The following is an 18,298-nucleotide window of genomic DNA, read 5'->3' as shown; positions in this document are numbered from 1 at the left end:
TTCGTTTCCAGTATATATATATATAGTAAGAACTATATATATGTACTTTAAAAAAAAAAGTCCTGCCGTGTAGGTTTCTTGTCTGCTACCCCAGTTTTTTATACTTTCTGTCTCTTTGCCCAGCAGACTACTGTCTTCAAACTGAAAAGCCCTTCTGCCTTAGAGAGAAACTATAAATGTTTGGGCTCCGAGGGGAATGGAGGGTCCTGCGCTCCCTGTAGAACTGAGCCCCCTTGCAGAGAACAGGTGTAGGGGTCATGGCCTGAGTTCTTCCTGATTTCTTTGCTTACCTATTCTGCATTGTTGCTTCTTTCTTTCCTATTTCTCACTATAAACCTTACCTTGGAGGCATTTTGAAATTCTTGCAGATCTCATCTCTTTTTAGGTTGTTCGTAATTCAGTCGGCATCTACAAAGATCCTCCTTAACTAGGCTCAACTTTAGGACTATTAAGAAGACCCAAGTATAACCTGGACTGTGTTGTCGTCCTTTGGTTTTTTGAGATGTATTCTTAGCATTTATGCAGAGATCTGCTTCTCCCTGATTTCACCTTGTCCTACCTTACTTCAAATCAAAATAACAGGTCCCAAGTCTATTTCTGGTTCACAAATGTTACCTTAACCCACGGTCCTGGAAACAATGTATAAGAAACCTCAGTGTATAAGACCATATACTTCTGTTGAGGCAAAATTGCTTACTGGCTTCTATGGTATTTTAAAGAAAGGCAGAGCTGACTTATTAGATAAGAATTCCAGAAAGTGCTACAGATTCTCCTTTCTAAACTGCAGCACTAGGTCGAAGGCCATCACTAGTGATATATTTTACTTTGGCAAATGTGCTTTCTAGACAAATTTGTGATATACTGGAAAGAGCCCTGGAGTGAAAATCAGGAGACCTCTATGTTTCTGCCACTATTGTTGTGACCTTGGACAAGTTTCTTAACTTCTTTGGACCTTAGTTACCTCATATCTTAAGTATAGTGGAATTGGATGACCAATAAGGACATATCCAAGCTTGTTATTATAATTTATGGCTTTAAACCTTGAAATCAGCATGGATTCAATACTAGTTGACTATGGCATCTTGAAAATGAATGGTTTCGTATGTCAATCATGAGAGTGAAGACTGAAAAATATTAATACCATTGATGAAATTTTATTATACACTTGTTTATATAGAACAGAAAATTAATCTGCTTATCTTGCCAGTCTCAAATTCAGGAAATCTCCACCTCCCATTTTTCAGCCCCAATCCTAGACTGACAATGAAAGAATTCACAAAACTGAGCTGTTTTTGATGCAAGTTTATGCTGGCTGACATAAAATGAGCTTGCAGTGCTGCTTGGCAATCCCTTCATCTCTCTATTACATTTGCATTCCACAGGACTTACTTCATTCTCAAGATTTCATCAGTCCAATTCATTCTCTCCTTGTGCTCTTAAATAACTAAGATCAAAGCCACCCACCTAAGTTCTCTAGCTTCCCTCCTCTTTATTAAAGTGTATTTTTCTTATGCTGTTACTTCCTTTATCTCTTATTCCAAAGATTCTTTGACTTGACACCTTGAATTTTATCTACTTTTTTCTTCATCTTCATGCTTTCCACTTCTGTTTAAGCTCTTTCCCTCTTCAATACTTCCTTATAGTGAAAATATTTTCCTCATCATTGCTACCCCTTTGAACTACTGACCTCTCCCCTTTTCTTCACTTCTTGCTATTGCTGTTTTCAGTCTCTTTTTACCTGCCCTTTATCATCTATCTTGCCGTCAGATTTCTTCTGCTACCATTTGTCTGAAACATTTCTCATACCAGTGATCATCTGCTTTCCAAAGGTCTGCTCTTCCTAGGTCTTTCTCTCTGCTCTTCCTAGGCTTTTAGAAGCTCTGCTATTTATTCATTCTCTGAACTCACCTCTCTTCCTTTTGTAATATGGAACTTCCCCAGATTCCCATGTTTCTTTCTAAATTGGTCATTCTGCTTCTCTTGTGTCAGTCCCTCTTCCTCCTTTTACTCATTAGGTGGAAACTCCTGATGGGTTTTAGGATGCTGACGTATTGGCCATTTCTGTTTCAATGTGCTCTAGGGTGGGACCTGTGGCAGCTGGTGCCCGCCACGTCCCTTTTCCTCCAGACAAGCAGCTTTATCCAGAGTGTGTTTTTTCATTTACTGTGTGTGCCACAGTGGGGAAAGTTGAAACATTGAGTTAAGAATGAAGTTTGGCTGCTAGAAACAGAAAATGGTGTAAATGTATGAAAATTCTAAAGGTAGGCAATCTAAGGCTGGTATGATGGCTTCAGTGTAATCAGTGTTCCAGGCTCCTTCAAGTTACTTACTTATTGTGAAATTGCTAATGTAGCTCTAGCTATCACATATACTCTTCAGGCTTGGAAACAAAGGAGAAAAGTAAAACAGCATCTGCCTCCCACCTAATCCATTTCCTTTTGTCAAGCTTTTGAAAAAGTTTACAAACCCCTGGTTTTATGTATTACATCTAATACACTGAAAACCCCATCAGACCACTTAAATTTTTTTCCCTTTCAGTCATCTTTTATACTTTAAAGAATTCAAGAAACTAGTTTATTATATTTACCCAGACACTTCACATTTCTGTTGTTCTTCCTCCATTGCTAATGTTCTGAGTCCCCTCTGTTGTTTGCATTCTGTCTGAAGATTCTCCTTTATTAATTCTTTTAGAGTAGGTCCACTGCCTATTAATTCTCAGAGAATGCCTTTATTTCACTTTTATTCCTAAAAAATTTTTTTCTTATATAGAAATCTAGGTTTACATTTCTTTTAGCACTTTAAAAGTGTTTTACTTCCTTTTGGCTATCATGGTTTCTGAGAAATACACCTTTAAATGTATTTAAGTTGTTCCCCTGTAAGTAATATGTTATTTTCCCCTGGTTGCTTTCAAAGCTTTTCTGTCATTTTCAGCATTTTGATCATGACGTGTGATGTGTCTAACATGGACTTCTTTGGGCTTATCCTGTTTCGGAGTTCACTTAAGTCTGTGAATTTCTTTTTCCAAATTTTGGGGGTCTGACCTTTACTTCTTCATACATTTATTCTGCACCATCCTCTTTCTCTTCTAGGACTACAGTGACATGAATATATGCCACCCACAATTCCTATGTATCTTTTCTCCTTTATTAAATTATAAGATGGTTGAAACCAGAAACCACATTTTATGTATCATTTTATTTCTCCCAAGAACTAATTCAGTCTTTACACAAAAAGTAAAATAATCAGTAAATATTTGATTAATAAAATTGTGCTTGTACCCATATGTTCTAGGCATGTAGGTAAAAATGGTAATTTTTTATTAGCCTCTCTCGGGCTCATTTGCTATGTATTGATCAAAAATAATGAGGGATTTTGTAAGGTATTGAATACTTTCTTTAAAAAAAAAAAACAGTGACTTCCACCTTCAGTCTTTTGAGATTATAAAAGTCAGAGATAGAACCTTCAGACATTTTCAGAGGAAATGGTTTGAAGTTATTCTCTGAGCAACATGAGCATGGAGGAACCTCAGAAGCAGTCATAAGGGGTGAGAGGTGTTGAGTGGGCAGGCTCCAGCCCCACCTCTGCTACCCAGCCAGATGCAACCCAGAGCCATTCTACTTTTGGATGATTTATGTGTTAAACTCCTTTGAAAAACTATATTTGAAGAGGATTCTGCTGGTAAAAAAAAAAAGTTTTGATAATCTATCTAGGTTCATCCTCCCATTCCATGTAGAAAACCTGCTTAAAACATCTCTGAAATTGGAAAGACAGAAGTTGTAATGCTGTAAGACCAGTTTTTTTTAATGGGGTATACTTTTCTTTTTTAAGATTGACTTAAAAGCAACTGCAGCATGGCGGGGGGCGGGGGGGGTTGTTGCTCTTTGTTGCAGTGTGCAGGCTTCTCGCTGTGGTGCCTTCTCTTACTGTCAAGCACAGGCTCTAAGCCTGTGGGCTCAGTAGTTGGAGTATGAGGGCTCAGTTGCTCCAAGGCATGTTGGGTCTTCCTGGACCAGGGATTGAACCCATGTCCCCTGCGTTGCAAGGTGGATTTTAACCACTGGACCACCAGGGAAGCCCTAAGACCACAGTTTTGAAGTAGGAAGGAATACAAATCCCTGGTATGTCAGAGGGTATGAAAAGGTCTATGATAAGCTTGGCCTGTCTTCCAAAGCTGAATTCTAGCTTAATGATTTGGTGGGTAGGAGAAAGTTCTCGATTTTTGTGATTGGAAAAGGTTTTGTCATCCATGCGCACAAATATGAAAAGGCTGCGCATCCCCAGCTCCACATCAGGGTATATATTTTTAGTCCAGCAGCTAAGAGTGTCTGCAGCTGTTTAAGGTGAGTTGTTCCAAGGAATAATAGTGCTCTAAAGGCATAGTAGTACAGAACAAATACCTCTGAACTAGAGTCTGGAGAGTTGGATTCCAGAACAGATTATACAGTTAGCAAGCAGTGTGATCGTGGATAAGTCTCTGAACTTCTCCTGGCATGAGATTTCTAATTTATGGGACCTTGGGCTAGATCTGTCCTGTCCAGTAGAACTTTTTGTGGAGGAAAGAGACTCTCCAAAATGATAGTCTAGTGACACATGGTATTTGAGCACCTGAAATGTGGCTCGCTGAACTGAGGAACTGAATTTTAATTTTTATTAAATTTAAATATTCTTTATAGCTAGTGGTTTACCATATTGAACATCATGGGGGCTAGGTGGTCTTTAAATTACAAATATTCTGAAAGTGTATATGTGCTCTGAGATGGAAAGAAAGGTTATCTATGGAGGAGGATGAGGGCAGGTAAATAGGTGACATCTCCAAGACCCCGGGTGATTTCTGTGTACTGTGGCCCCTGTTACCTAGCAGAACAATTGGCCCTGCTTCAGACTCTGTGGTTGAGCCCTGTACTTCGGTCTGTGGGCCGAAGTTTTCTCATTATCAGAGTAGTAGGCAGTGGTTTTGCTTAGCAGGAAGTTAGTTTGCCTGTGGTAGCTCTGCTGAGAACCTGCTTCAGCGCTTCTTTATCCTCATCTGCTTACATATCCCAGCTGTGGGTCTTTGTTGTTCTCACTAAAACGAAGAGGCTGTCCATTAATCTTGCATGAAGATGATAACCTTGATAGTTACCCTTGGTTACTCTGTGATTCTGATATAAGAAAGTATGTATGTGAACTGTGAAATAATCTAATTTTAGATATTTGTACTGAAAAGTTGGGGCTTCCTTGATAGCTCAGCTGGTAAAGAATCTGCCTGCAATGCAGGAGACGCTGGTTCGATTCTTGGGTCAGAAAGATGCCCTGTGGGAACGGCTACCCACTCCAGTATTCTTGGGCTTCTCTGGTAGTCCAGATGATAAAGAATTCGCCTGCAATGAAGGAGACCTGGGTTCGATCCCTGGGTTAGGAAGATCCCCTGGAGGAGGGCATGGCAATCCACTCCAGTATTCTTACCCGGAGAATCCCCATGGAAAGAGGAGCCTGGTGGCTACAGTCCATGGGGTCACAGAGAGTTGGACACGACTGAGAGACTAAGCACAAGCACGCTGAAAAGTTAAGATGGGTCTCAAAATCGCCTCTGATTGTTCTTTTTCCTTAGCTTGATTAATACTCTTTCACCTTCAGCCTCGCCTCGGGCAGCACTTACCTAGAGAGAGATGGTTCACAGTGACCGGGGTTTCTCCACTGCTTAGCCAGTTGCTTACCAGCCTGACTCCTGCAGAATCAGCTGTACCCATAGCACAGTCATAAAGAGTCTAGCAGCCATTGTCTGGCACCACAGATCTTCATAGCAACAGACCACCACATGGCAACAGCAGACACACAAAGGAAACATTAGGGAAATCAATACTTAACTTTCTCCCAGCGCCTCCTATACAGCAAAGCAACAGCCAGCACATTCTTCCCACCTAGCAGTTTACTCCTAGGGGATGCTTTAGGGCAGTTACATGTTTGTACACCCTGATGGGATCATGTTATCTGTCCACTGTCATGTATTTGAATCCCAAAGCCCTAAGGAAAAATTTCAGTTACAGACTATTTTTTGAGTTGCATTTTGCAAATTGCAAAATAAACTAATCTCCAAACAGAGAGATTCTTTTGTGCACTCTTACCTACCTCCTCCCTGCCCGCCAGCAAAGGACAATCAGGCAACAAGGTGGCCAGGATTTGGGCTTGCCAGATAGGTAAGAGTTATTTCAAATGAGATTCTTTTGATATTTCAGTAACAAAAGCTTCTCAGATGGGCTGAAAAAAAGACCCATGTTGTTACTAATGCTATCCTTTAACAGTTTAGTTCCTGATACTTCTGTGTAAACCTTGGTAAGTGATACCTAGGCAGTAAATATAGTTCTGGTCTAAAGTGGGGGGCTGATCACTGTCCCCAGCTAATTCAGCTTTGACGTATGATTTCAAGGGAGAAGGACCCTGTTAGAGACCTTCACATTTTCTTGTCCTGTTGATGAGGTTATTTAACTGGTCTGGGATTTAGTTTGCTCATTTGTAAAATGAAGAGGGTGGACTGCATAGCTCTGTGGTCCTTTCTGTTCTGATATTTATGATTCTCTGATCATTTGTGTGGAACAGAAGAGGGATTGTCTTTGTTCATCATTGGTTGTGGCGAGATCTGCTGAAGATGTCGTTGTACCCTCCTGTTTCAGTGCTAACAGTGCTGCTCAAAACAGGTCCTGGCCCTGCCCTGATTGTTAAAGCCGCTGTAACTATGATGGGCAGAAGCTGTTAACAAACTTGGCAACTAGCCTTTTTCTCCCACAGCAGTAGTTTCAGACCAGTTTAGACAGAGCTTTGCTTGCAGGTCGCTGCTGCTGCCTCTTAATGACACCAGTGAGATTCTCATATTCTTTCTCTCTCTCGCCTCGCACCCCCTCTCTGTCTCTTGACTACTCTGTGAAACGAGAGGCTGTTCTCTACCTCTTCTGCTACTTCATTATCCCATCTCCCTTAGGCTTTTCAGAACAAAGAAATCATAGGGCATCAACTTTGTAATTTAGGCAGCTGGAGATAATTTCCCCAGGATAGGGTAGGTAGGTAGATGCTTCCCCCTGGCATGAGGCAGCCCTGCTAAATGGCCATGTGTTTTGTCTGCCAGGCTTGGGCTTTGTTAGGCCCATTTAGGCTCCTCTGAAATTATAGTGGCAAGCCAGGCCCATGTACTTTTAGAGGGTTAGGGGTTAAGAAAAAATGGAAAGTGTGTCATTTATAGGCGCTGCTACTTGCTAATTACATAAGGAATTTCTGTTTAAACCACTGTCCCTGTGCTTACTGCTGCCAGATCCTTTATTTCCCTCAGTTGCTGCCTTCATGGCCTTCTCCATAGCAACAAGGTCTATGACAAAAAGGCTATGGTGAGAAATTGAGCAGTTCCCCTCCCACAAGTTGTACTCTATTTTCTCTTAAGGATGTCTCGAAAAAGCCTGAAAGACTGCTATCAAATAATTTTCTACCCCCATTGAGTTCATAATCAAATGAAAGTTTTAACCCTGAACTAATTCAGTGAACAACCTGCTTTCTCCTTATTTGACTCTGATTATTCCCATCTTTTGAAATTTTTCCTATTTCATTCAGTACACTTGGAACACAGTGCATCTTCCCATTTAGCAAACTCGCCTCTGCTTTTTAGCTTTTACTGTGTTCCTTTGAATTGTTGTATTTTTTAAATCTACCAAAATCAAGTATCAATATGGAGAAAGAAAGTGGGAACCCCACCCCCACCCTCACATGCTGCTGCTTTAGATTCCAGACTGGTCTGCCACACTGGAGGCTAGACAGACTGCCTAAAGGGTAAAATTAGTCTGCATTCCAGCTGATCCTGGCACTGACCTACAGGAGTCACAAACCCCAAGTCTTTGTTTTTATGTTAATAGATCTTATTCAACAATAATATAAATAAAAGTATTATACAGGTCCTTGAGTTTTCAAGATAGTGTTACCCATTTTGAACCTAAATAGAATATGTACTTACTTGTGTGTTTGTATATCCTTGTAGCTGTTCAGCATTATGCCGGTGAAATTCATCATGTTGTTGCATGTAGTTGTACTTTGTTTATTCTCTCTTTTTTTTTAACAGTATTTCGTGAATATAGTGTGAATATAACACTACTTATTTACTCAGTTGTTGATGGACATTGGGTTGTTTTCAGTTTGGAGCTATTATGAAAAGTGTTGCTGTGAAAATTTTTGTACATGTCTTTTGGGGGAATATATGTACACATTTCTATTCTGTATATATTTAGGAATGAAATTCCTAGGTCATAAGGTAAACATATGATCAGTTTTAATAGATGTTGCCAATTTCCCAAAGTGTCTGAACCAATTTATAACTCCTACTTCCAATTAGAATCCTGGTTGCTCTGTATCCTTGTCAACACTTGACATTATGTCTTTTTCATTTTAGCCATTCTGGTTGATGGGTAATGGTATCTCACTATAGTATTAATTTGCATCTCCATGATAAGTCATGAAATTAAGCATATACTTATTGGACATTTGGAAATCCCATTTTGTGAAGTACATGTTCAAATCTTTTATCTATTTTTGAATTGGGCTGTATGTTTTCTTCTTACTGATTTGTTAGGAGTTCTCTTTATAGTATGGTTTGGAGTCCTTTGTTCGATGTACATATCATAAATATCTTCTCCTGTTTCCTGTATTTTCTCTTAATGGTACCTTTTCATGAATGGAAGTTCTCTGTATAAAGGCTAGTTTTTTTGGTTTCATTTTTTTTTTTTTAGTTAATGCTTTTTATGTCCTGTTTAAGAAAACTTTGCCTTTCCCAAAATAATGAAGATATTCTCCTTTTTTTTCCTGAAATTTTATTGTTTTTCTTTTCCCCTTTAGATCTGTAATGTATCTGAATTTGATTTTTGTTTAGGGTGTGAATAAGGAGCCAAGATTCTGTTTTTTTCATATGGATACCTAACTGACCTAGCACCTTACTGAAAAGACCATCCTTTCCCCCACTGAACTTCAGTGTCACATAAGTCATAAATCAACTGATATATAAGTGGATTTATTTCTAGGCTCTCTCTTCTGTTCTGGTCATCCATTTGTCTAGTCTGTGTCAGTGCTACCCTGTCTAAATGACTATAACTTCATACGTCTTGCTATCTAGTAGTGTAAATCCTCCAACTTTATGGTACTTCAGGATTGCCTTGGCTGTCCTTGGCCTTTGGTATTTCCATATAAATTTTAGGATCAGCTTGTGAACTTTTACTTGGGTCAGGGGGGAACCTGTTGAGAATTTTGATTGGAATTACATTGAATCTACAGATCAATTTAGGGGAAGACCTAAAGTTTTATCCTTTTATTTAAGCTTAGTATTACTCAGTTGGCAGGTGGTGCAAAATCAGAGAAAGTCAGTGATATCACTTGAGGAGATTGTTTAAAATACATGTTAGCTACCCTCCCCACCCCTCCCCCATGCTCATATTCTGAATCATCAGGTTCAGGATGGAGCTTGGGCATGTTTATTGTGAAACAGTTCCCAAGATTTATGATTTGCTGCCATCACCACTGTTCTCCACCTACCTTGTTGGTGAACTGCTGACCTGGACTATAATCTCCTTGGCTAGTGGCAGTAATTCACTGAAGCTAGTTAAAGTAAAATCTGACCTGTTTAATCAATACCACTCTGCTGTTGGTGGGCTGCCATAACAACGTGCCAAAAGTTGGGTGACTTAAAATGACAGATTTATCGTCTCATGGTTCTGGAGGCTAGAAGTCAGAAATTCAGGTGTTGGCAGAGCTGTGCTCTCTCTGACAGTTCAAGGGGAGAGTCTTGCCTTGCTTCTTCTGGCATCTGGTGTTTGCCAGCAATCCTTGGTGTCCCTTGGCTTGTAGGTGCCATCACTCCAGTTACATGGCTTTCTTTTCTTTTCTTTGTTTTTTTGCCACACCATGGCATGTGGGATCTTAGTTCCCAGACCAGGGATTGAACTCGCACCCCCTGCAGTGGAAGCACTGGAAGTGTGGAGTCTTAACCACTGGCCCACCAGGAAGTCCCTCACATGGCTTTCTGTTCCCTGTGTGCCTTCACATTTTCTTCTTTCTGAGTGCATCTGTCACTATGTCCAAATTTATCCTTTTTATTAGGACACCAGTCATATTGGATTAGAGCCCATTTAAATAACCTCATTGAAATTTGATTATCTCTGTAAGGACCCTGTTTCAAAATAAGGTCACAGTCTGAAGTACTGGGAGTTCAGACTTCAGTAGTCAACCTTTTTTTGGGCTGATGGGGACACAATTCAGCCCATAACAGAGGCCATCGAAAATTTCAGAATAATTTTTGTCACAAGTTAGAGAAAGGAAGGAAATCTAGAACTGCACATACTAATGAGAGGCATTGCTTCCCAAGCCAGTCTGGGCAGAAGAGCATCCACCCCATGATCCCAGCTGTTCCTCTGCTACATTACTTTCCCCTCCTCCCCTCCTTGGCTCTGAGAGCCACAATGTGGTTCAGTTCTGCTCTGTTAACAAACCGTGAAAATGCCAAGTGGAGATTACCAGCAAGACAAAGAAGCTTCAGCAGCTACTTACCTCTCTCAACCTCTAGCTGAAGAGGGCTGAAAGGAAAAGTACCTCTTGTAGGCTATCCCCTAGCTATGTTCTTATCTTGATTCTTCCTACAAGGTCTTAAAAGCAGTAAAACTGTGGCCAGGTGTGATTGCATCTCAACCCCAGGCAAGTATTTCCTCAAAACTGTCCCACTGAGATGATACCTTCCTTCTTAGACCCAGAGGTTTTCAGATAAAGACTTCAGATGGACAACCAAAGGCGTGATGGTCTCTCTGAGCCACCTCTCTCTGTATACCCACTGGGTATACAGTGTGGTTGCCTTACCAAGACGAAAGGGAGGGTGTGAGATTTAAGGGTGTGGTGAAGCAGCCTCTGTTACACTTAGACAGTTTCCATGGTGTGGGAACTTGTAGGTGGGAGGAGGAACTGTTAGATCTTTAGCTTTCCTCCTCAACCTCTTGGTCCCCATGGTCTGGGGGTGGAGTGGATTACACTGGGTGGATGTTCCACTTTGGCCTTACACCTCTAACGTATACTTGAATATAGTTTTCCTGCTTAGAGTTTTAGCATCAGATCTACCTCACCTACTACCCTAATTGGTACTTGCCTGATAATGGTTTCAGCTGGTCTCTATTATTTTACTTGAATTTCTGTGGAGAGAAAACACCATAGTCAAAAAAAAAAAGAAAAAAAAAAAGAAAACACCATAGTCATGTGAAAAGGGTTCCCGGCTGATGGGTATTACCTTTGTACTTTGTTTGGCTCATTCTGCCCCAGAGGATCCCAGAAATAAGGGTTTAGGATATTTGTTTTCTGTCATGCCTAGAACACCTTTGCTGCCCATTAGAATGTGGGGGCAGGGACTTAAAAAGCCCTGATGCTGAGGTCTCACCGAGTTAAATGAAATCAGAATGACTGTAGGTGCGAACCAGGTGTCAATATTTTTTTAAAGATCTCCAGGTACATCCAATGTGCAGCAAGCTGGGAACCACCGCTCCATAGGTTTCAAACACTTCTGCAGAAGACTTCATCCCAAATTGCTCTATTGGATAACTTAACAGATTTCTACTTAGAATGTTAGTAAAGGGCTCCTGGAAAGTGTAGATTCTCTTTGAAAGTATTCAGATGTTCTCTTTAAAGGAATAATAACCACATTTCTGCCTTTGGGTTTCTGGTTTTAAAAGATCCATACATGATTTGATCCTTCCCTACAGTCAAATCTATGACTTGAAGATAAATTCCTAGGATAAGTGAGATAAAAACCTGGAAATGTTGCTGTTAAGCTGATTTTAAGTTCTGCCTGCATGAGGCTTGATAAGACATAGAATTTATAGATAGCAAAACATTCTTTCTAATAATTTTCACTGCAGTAGACAGATTTGGGACTAGAGTTTTCCTTGAAATATGACACTCTTTACCAAAGTTCCTGATGTTACTACATAGCAAACCCATAAAAAAGTGGTTTTCAGGTAATAACCAACTTACAGGGAAAAAAATCTTAGTTGGTAGATGAAACACAGATGGTCCTAATTTTCCCTGGCCTTTTCAGAATTTCTGAATGCTGTTCACTCTTGTGAATTTCTGATTATATTCACCCTTTCTCTGCATCTGTGATTTGAACTTTTGTCATGGAAGAAACAGTCCTCATAAATTTGCATAATCTCTTATCACTTGGCAAGATTAAATATTATTCATTAATGTACCAGAGATAAGCTATGGGAAGTGAGCGATTCCTCCATTCCCCTAGTTGAGGCTTCCATGGAGGTAGTAGTACCCACAGTTTCAAACCAGCCTTCCTCACCAGCATCCCCTTGTAACTCCCTGCTAGCCACTTTCCTGTACTACACTGCTGCTGGCCAACTGCAGGTGTGCTTACAGGCTTCCAGAAGCTGTGACTTACTGACTTTCTTATGATCTCTTTCTCTTATCTGTGTCGCTAGAGAGGACTAGAAGACCTGAAACTAGTGTTGACTGGGAGCTGAGATTTGCCACAGATGCATTTCCCTCCTAACATTAGTAGACAAACATGTCTGTCTTTCCCCTTTAGAAAGAACTTGGACTACACAGAGCCCATTAGTAGGCTCTTGATTATTTAGTGGTGGCTATATATACTGATTGTTTACCATTGGCCCAGATAAGAGGCTTGGGAAGGGTAAGGAGGACTTTACCAGGAATGCAAAGAGCACAGCTGAAAAGCATACTCAGCTTCTATAGGACAGGACTAAGTGAAGTGAAGTGAAAGTTGCTCAGTCGTGTCTCTTTGCGACCCCATGAACTATGCAGTCCATGGAATTCTCCAGGCCAGAATACTGGAGTGGGTAGCCTTTCCCTTCTCCAGCGGATCTTCCCGACCCAGGGATCAAACCAGGGGTCTCCTGCATTTCAGGTGGATTCTGTACCAACTGAGCTATCAGGGAAGCCCAGATAGGACTAAATTGAACAACAATTTGGCACCAATGTAAAAAATGTCAGCGACAACCATTAGTGTTTATTATTAACCATTCCCATTAGGTTTAGCTCTTTTTCTAAGGTGACAAGCTTTTTAAAGAAGAGACTAACAAAGAAACAGGTTTGTTTTGTTTTAAATAACAGGACTAGTGTTCACACACCCAGGAGTAAATCTTTTTACCAGAGCTTCTCTTGAGATGTGAGTCTTGGGGATCAATTGTAAATTGCATAAAATGTATAAAATCATTTGATACCAAAGGGCTGTTGCCAAATGCTTACTAGTTTTTAAGTCCGAAGTGGACACTGAACAAAGGTCTGACATGCTATCTGTAGTTGGTGAGACAAATTGACAAGCCCTTGATCCAGTCTAATCTTTTTTTTTTTACAAGAAGTAATTCTTATGGTGATTTTCACAATATTCCCCCAAACATTTTAATGTTGTTCTGAACTGTTTTCATTTATTGAGGTATAGTTGATTCATGAAGTAGAGAGGCGTTTATACGCACCTTTGGACCAAGAGCTCCTCTACCAGGTCATGTTCTAGGAAAAGGAGGGATCTGGATCCTTAAAACAGTCTTTGTTTTAAGCTGTGTTATGCTGTGCTTTGTATTCAGAATGAGAGAAAGTAAACTATACTTCCTCCTACATTTTCTACCCCACTATTAGCAACTACTTTTTCCCCCTGATGTTTTTTAAAATTACATTTTTAAAAATGATTTAAAAAGTGATGCTTTGATCCTTGGATATGACACCAAAAGCACAGGGCAAAAAAAGAAAAAATAGATAAATTGAATTTCATGAAATTAAAACATTTTGCTCATCAAAAGACACTATCAAGATAATGAAAAAAGACAACTCACAAAATGGGAAAAATATTTGCAAATAATATACCTGATAATTAATATCCAGAGTATATAAAAACTCCTGCATCTCAACAATAGCAACAACCAAAAGAACGGAACAACCAAATTCAGAGTAAAAGGACTTCCCTGGCAGTCCAGTGATTAAGACTGTGCTCCCATTGCAGGGGTCATGGTTTCAATCCCTGGTCAGGGAAGATCCTACGTGCTGCATGGGGTGGCCAAAAAGCAAACAAACAAGAAAAGCAACAATCAAAACTGAGCAAAGGACTTGAATAGATGTTTTGCCACCTGACCAATAAGCACTTGAAAAGATGCTCAGCATAATTAATAAGAGAAATACAAATCAAAGCCACAGTGATATACCACTTCATACCCCACTAGAATGACTGTACTTTTAAAATGAAAATAAGTGTTGGAGAGGGTGTGGAGAAGTTGGGACCTTTGTGGACCGCAGGTAAGAACATACAGTGTTGCAGCCTTTGTGGAAAACAGTTTGGTGGTCCCTCAAAAAGGTAAACATAGAATTAACAAGTGATCTAGGAATTCTGTTCTTAGGTAGGTATGCACCCAAAAGAATTGAAAACAGATATTTAAACAAAACTTGTACACAGGAATATTCATAGCAGCATTATTCACAATAGCCAAAAGATGAAAACAATCCAGTGTCCATCAGCAGATGAATATATAAACAAAATGTGGTATATACTTACAGTGGAATAGCAATAGAAAGGAATGAAATTATGATACATGTTACAATGTGTGTAAGCCTTGACGATATTTTGCCAAGTGAAATAAGCCAGACAGAAAAAAGTAAATGTATTATTTCACTTAGATGAGGTATCTAGAATAGGCAAATTTATAGAAACCAAAAGGAGAGAATAGAGTTACTAGGAGCTAGGGGGCAGAGGGAATACAAGTTACAGCGTTTCTGTTTCAGTTGATGAAAAAGTTTTGAAAATAATAGTGATGATGGTTCCTATCACGAAGTAACAGCTTTTTATTGTTGGCAATTTGGGAATCAAAGAAAAAGGAGAAATCCTAAATTGCAAAGAAGAAAGTCATAAATCATCCAGAGATAAAGCCACTATTATAATTATGTTATGTTATTCATATACTTCTTTTAACAAATTGGTGCCCATCTCTCTATATTTGTAGTCTTTTTTGTTTATAGAGGAAAATACCATGAGCATTTTCCTGTAACATTAAATGGTCTGCTATAACATTTTAAATAGCTACACATTATTCCATGTTAAGGATGTATCATGATTGATTTAGGTAAGTTGTTGTTCATTTGTTGTTCAGTTGCTAAGACATGTCCAACTTTTTGTGACCCCCATGGATTGCAGCACGCCAGGCTTCCACATCCTTCACTGTCTCCCCAAATTTGCTCAAACTCATGTCCATTGAGTCACTGATGCCATCCAACCATCTCATCCTCTGTCTTCCTCTTCTCCTCTTGCCCTCAATCTTTCCCAGTATCAGGGTCTTTTCTAAGGAGTCTGCTCTTGTGGCCAGACTATTGGAGCTTCAGCTTTAGCATCAGTCCTTCCAGTGAGTATTCGGGGTTGATTTCCTTTAGGATAGACTGGTTTGATCTTCTTGAAGTCCAAGAGATTCTCGTGAGTCTTCTCCAGCACCACAGTTCAAAAGCATCAATTCTTTGGGGCTCAGCCTTCTTTATGGTCCAACTCTCACATCCATACATGACTACTGGAAAAAACCATAGCTTTGACTATATGGACCTTTGTCAGCAAAGAGTTGTCTCTGCTTTTTAAAATGCTGTCTAGGTTTGTCATAGCTTTACTTCCAGGGAGCAAGCATTTTTTAATTTCATGGCTGCAGTCACCATCTGCAGTGATTTTGGAGCCCAAGAAAATAAAATCTGTCACTGTTTCCACTTTTTCCCCATCTATTTGCCATGAAGTGATGGGACCAGATGCCATGATCTTCTTTGAATGTTGAGTTTTAAGCCAGTTTTTAAGCCAGCTCTCCTTTTTCACTTTCATCAAGAGGCCCTTTAGTTCCTCTTCACTTTCTGCCATTAGAGTGGTATCATCTGCATATTCTCTTGTTGTTCATATTTCTCCTAGAAGTCTTGATTCCAGCTTGTGATTCATCCAGCCTAGCATTTCGCATGGTGTATTCTGCATGTAAGTTAAATAAACAGGGTGACAGTATACAGCCATAACGTATTCCTTTCCTAATTTTGAACCAGTCCGTTGTTCCATGTCTGGTTCTGTTTGCTTCTTGACCTACATACAGGTCTCTCAGGAGACAGCTAAGGTGGTCTGGTATTCCCATCTCTTTAAGAATTTTCCACAGTTTGTTGTGATCCACATAGTCAAAGGCTTTAGTGTAGTCAATGAAGCAGAAGTAGATTTTTTAATTCCCTTGCTTTTTCTGTAATCCAGCGGATGTTCACAGTTGGATCAAACCCATGTCTCCTGTGTCTCTTGCATTGGCAGACGGGTTCCTTACCACTAGCACTACCTGGGAAGCCCAAGACATGAGAATTTGCAGCTCTTTAAGAACTGAGCTTCATTTCTCGTGTCATCAATAAAATACTCGTAGACAAAGGGAACACAGTTTCCTTTGCAAAGGGTCCCTTTGCATGGCCCTCCCTATGCAAAGGTTCTGAATCCACAGATTCAACCGAGCATGAAACAAAAATCTTCAGAAAAAAAAAAATTCTGAAAAGCAAAACTTGAATTTGCCACTCACTGGGAACTGCTAGCATTTTATTTACAACTGTTTACATTGCTTTTACATTGTATTAAGTATTATAAGTACTCTAGTGATGATTTAATATATATGAAAGGATGTACATTGGTTATATGCAAATATTGTGCTATTTTATATTAGGGACTTGAGTATTCTCAGATTTTAGTACTGGGCAAGGGGTACGAGGTATTCTAGAACCAATCCCCTGCAGATACTGAGGGATGACTGTATGTGTTTCATGATAACCTTGCAGCTTGGGACTTTTGAGTTTCTATCTCCTGTTCTTTTTTCTATTTCTATCCTCTTGGTGCCTTTTGCTTACTTTGACATTTTCTTTTTGCTTCTTGCCTCTTCTGCTCCATATATTTTTCTCTTTGCCACCAATATGCAGTTTTTATTGCTGCTTCTATTTATTTTCTGGTAGAGAGAGGTCAAACATAAAATCAATGAGCTGCTTCTCAGCCAAAAATAAACCTGTAAGTGTTGATGTCTTTCACTCCAGTCCACAATTTTATTCTCAAGTACAGTACATGGACTATTTAGTGTCTTACACCTGGAAATGTGAGCTACTGAGAACCAAAAAAGTATATCCTCATCTTGCGAGACAACATAGTTAAAAATACAGGCTCTAGTTTAGAGCCAGACTGATTTGGACTCAGATCCTGGCTTTGCATCTTGTTTAGCTATGTTACATTGGAACAAATTGCTCTAAGCTTCCATTTCTTCATCTGTACAATGGGAATGATAATATTTTGGGGGTTGTTGAGAGGATTAAATATAAGATAATACATGGAAGGCTCTTAAACACAGTAAGTGGGAACTATTATCTTGAAAGCCATCAAGCCTTCACAGAAATAATGTACACGCCACCTCCCCCACCAAAAATTTAAAAAAAAATCAAAGAAAGCAACAAAGCATTTAACCCATTTTATGTGGGACTAAGCATCCTTTTGTATCATTTAGGATTTGGGAAGCCTCTTCAACAAAGTTAGGAGATTAAATTGGAGTCTAAATCTTAATTCAATGGGCATATTCAGTATGTGATGATGGTTAAGGTCTAGGATACTACTGATGGTTCATCTCATAGATGGGAGGGGAAGATGGATACTTATTGCCAAACTTACAACAGATTTTGTCTGACAGCAGGACATAAGTAAAAGGCAAGAATTTGAACTGACTGCGGTTTTGATTGGTTGGAGAAATTCAGATATTTGCTTTTAAATATGAACCCAATGTAATAAAAACATGTTGGGTTTCTACAGTGTTTAACCCTAAGGTGATTTTGAAGAAGTAGAATTTTAACTTTAAGTGAAGCATCAGAAATTTAAGACCCCCTTTCCTTGTATTTGTTGCTCAGAAAGAAAATCTAAATCTTTATACTACATTTTAATACCATAAATTTGTGCACACTTCATTGATTTTTCTTCATGTTAAGAGAAAAAATATTTCTGATGTGTTAAATAAACCTTTGGAGATAAATTAGCAGCATGACTTAATTTACCCATTGCTGTCAGTCACCTTCAGTTCAGTTCAGTTCAGTTCAGTCGCTCAGTCATGTCCAACTCTTTGTGACCCCATGAATCACAGCACGCTAGGCCTCCCTGTCCATCACCAACTCCCGGAGTTCACTCAAACTCATATCCATCGAGTCGGTGATGCCATCCAGCCATCTCATCCTCTGTCGTCCCCTTCTCCTCCTGCCCCCAATCCCTCCCAGCATCAGAGTCTTTTCCAGTGAG

General features: G+C 39.6%; 1 protein-coding gene and 1 non-coding gene across 6 annotated transcripts in view; both read left to right on the top strand.

Annotated features, from left to right (window-relative positions):
• The window catches only part of ZNF609 (zinc finger protein 609), a 201,948-nt gene that overhangs the window by 148,828 nt on the left and 34,822 nt on the right, over positions 1–18,298 (top strand). The gene's annotated exons all lie outside the window — the stretch shown is intronic.
• On the top strand, positions 17,962–18,089 carry LOC139185508 (small nucleolar RNA SNORA19). The gene has a single exon (XR_011569088.1). It is a non-coding gene; the product is annotated as a small nucleolar RNA SNORA19 (small nucleolar RNA).

Source organism: Bos indicus, chromosome 10, assembly GCF_029378745.1.
Source record: "Bos indicus isolate NIAB-ARS_2022 breed Sahiwal x Tharparkar chromosome 10, NIAB-ARS_B.indTharparkar_mat_pri_1.0, whole genome shotgun sequence".
NCBI lineage: Eukaryota > Metazoa > Chordata > Mammalia > Artiodactyla > Bovidae > Bos > Bos indicus.
This window is presented reverse-complemented; position numbering and strand designations above follow the sequence as displayed.